Below are 2,988 nucleotides of genomic sequence, written 5' to 3' on the forward strand. Positions count from 1 at the left end.
AGAGTGATCATTGAGGAGGGCATGGCTCATGGCCAATGGATCTATTGTTGCTTGGTGGATTTCTGCAAATCATTTGACACAGTTTTGAGGGATAGATTGATACACAAACTACATGGTATTGGAGTTCCTAAAGAGCTTAGTTGGGGGATTTTGTCCCTATATGAGAGAGTTGTTAGTAGAGTACAAACACCCGAGGGCCTTTTAGCTCTTGTTCACTCCACCATTGGGGAAAAGCAAGGATGACCCCTCTCTTCAATACTATTTGGCCTATACATTGATGGGATTACTGACTACATATTTTGAGGGTGTAGAGGAACTCCACTAGATAGCACTTGGATACCTCTCCTCTTATATGCACATGATATTTATTGATAGCTAACTCCCCGTAAGGACTACAAAGACACATGGATGCACTACGTTCTTATGCACTAGTTAGTGGGTTCTCAATGAACCTCGATAAAACTAGGGTGATGGTGTTTAACACTACACCACAGTGGGTTAGGAGATTAGCACCTAAACTCACATATGGATAGGAGGAATTGGCATGTGGATTCATATGCGTACTTGGGAGTGCTATTTACATGTCCCACTTTTTCTATGAGGAAGGTAAATAGATACTAGACTGACCAAAGGATATGCAGCACTATGTGACTAATAATCAGAAAATTTGTGCAAATAAAGGCACCAAGATGTGCTAAACATGGGAACATCTTTTGAAAAGAATGCATTTTGCTTTTGTACCATGTTGTAAAAAAATCAAATATGAAGCAATGTAAAAGTGTGGGTCCAAAGGCTCACAATTTAAAATATGAAAGGAAAAGGATGGTTAAACACCTTTTGTCCCATTCCAGAAATTGAAGGGTATGAAACTTAATTTTATAATATCAAGAAAGGGAAAGGAAGAGGCTTGTCAGGTGATTTGGGGAGGTGGGAGGTTGAGGTGGTTACAACCTCTCTATTCCTTTATCTTCTCATGTCACACTTCATTTCCCCCTCCTCATTTTGGTACAACACTTGCCTTCTTATTCTTGTTTCTTTCTCTTATGCTTCAATGGTAGATTTTATGGAGAGTGAGGAAGAGGAAGAGGGTGAGGGTGAGGGTGAGGATGGAAGAATTTCCCAATTTCCTATGTGCCTCTCTCTTGTGTTTTATGAGAGTATGGATTCTTATTCTTGGTGAGGAGTGTTTTCCTTGTAGGTTTATACCCATGGCTGAGAATTGCTGAGAATACTTGAGCATAGACTAGAGGAGATGAGAGAATGTAGCTTCTGATTCGTAGCTCTAATGACAAATCTGATGGCACCAACAACTTCAAAAGGGGAGTAAGATAGCAGCTCAACTCAGCTGGCTAGTCCTCCTTTCCTACCTTCGCCTCTCTTGAGGCGGAAGAGAAAACCTATTGCCCCCTGTCCTGTCGCGGCGCGCGATCAGTCGCCGCTCATTACCTTGCATCCCATTATGTCCCACCATTTCTATAGTCATGTATTGTTATTATGCCATGATCATATTGATCATCACCATGTGTTGAATGTATTCCTAACATCTAACATCATATTAGCATCAATCTACCTTCCACCATCTCCAACTATTATGTTTATGTGTGGTAAAATTGGCTTGTCCTCATGTCTAGTAATGTTAGCATGTTCAGATATAGCAAATATTGCATTTCCTTATGCTAACAAAAAAGTACAATGCATTACTCGCATGTGATCTATATGTGACATTCATCCTCACAACTTCCATGTCATACAATGCATATGCATAGCAACATTCCCATTGTCTTTTGAGTGCATTTGATGGATTTTGCAGTTGATAGGATTTACATGCAAGGGAATGACCACAGGTATGGTGAGCCATCATCAGCTAGCAAATGGGGAGGCTCCAAGTGGCTTCATGGATGCATGGGCACTCACTATTAGGGCTATCGATAGAATTTTCTCCTTTGCACAATCACTTGACCTTGATGTCAAGATAATATCATCCCCCATGCTCGAAATTGGCACATGTTGAGTATTAGAGACCTACACCAAATCCAATGGAGTAGGCAAAGTGTATGATTCTGAGTTGGCTACTAAAAAATTGTGTTTCAATGTTGAGTTATTGAAAAATATCAAGGCACAAGCTATCAAGGGTGCTGGTGAGGGTGTCACATACACTACCTTTGAGAGCTTGCTAGCACATCTGTGGAAATGCATCACAAAAGCTCAAGGATTAGAGAATGAAGAGGGGAGACAAGGGCTCTTGTGCTTATTAATGCACAAAAATGCCTTAATCCCCCCTTCCAAATGATTATTTTGGCACTGTGATATGCCATGCCTCGCATGCCCTAGGCCACTATCAAAGAGATCTTAGACAACCACTTTTCTTTGATGTAAACCTTATGTAGGCTAGCATAAAGAACATTGCCAGTGACTATGTCTACTTGGCTTTTAACTTTGTGGAACTTTAGTAGAAAAATCCTATATGCAAATAGGCAGAACTCTTAAGAAAGTGATGACACCCAACTTGATTGTGACTAGTTGGGTTAACCTACCTTTGTATAAGTTGGATTTTCGGTTTGGGACCCCCATGCTTGTAAAAAACCCCTTCATTCCTTTCTTTGAGGGTCTTGTGATCTTGGTCCAGACCAAGGATAGCAGCATCAACATTGTACTAAGTCTATTTCCATGAGACATGGCTAAGGTTGAGCCCATTTGCTACCAATTTGATCAATGATAGTCTTTCTTGGAAAAGGAAACATTCAGCTCTCTGGTCATTTTCATCTAGGGTGTGATAGATTTTCCTAGTAAAACATGCACACAATATAAGAAGAGTTTTCTTTTTCCTTATTATCCAAAAAAAAAAATGGAACCTTTACAATGCAATACACTTGGACTCATTATTTTGAGTATCCAAATACATAAAGCATGAGATCAATTGGGTTTTCATCATGGCATATACTTGGACTCATCATTCTTAACACGTTGATGTGGAGACTTATCTGCACT

The 2,988-nt window shown here is 40.0% G+C and overlaps 1 pseudogene; it reads left to right on the forward strand.

The window, feature by feature from the left end:
• The first annotated feature begins 1,834 nt into the window (after positions 1 to 1,834).
• Positions 1,835 to 2,716, forward strand: LOC148013388 (agmatine hydroxycinnamoyltransferase 1-like; annotated as a pseudogene).
• Positions 2,717 to 2,988: the final 272 nt, after the last annotated feature.

The sequence above is a fragment of the Lygodium microphyllum genome, chromosome 26 (assembly GCF_053477565.2).
Source record: "Lygodium microphyllum isolate KBCC chromosome 26, Lygodium_microphyllum_v1.1.10, whole genome shotgun sequence".
NCBI classification, from domain to species: domain Eukaryota; kingdom Viridiplantae; phylum Streptophyta; class Polypodiopsida; order Schizaeales; family Lygodiaceae; genus Lygodium; species Lygodium microphyllum.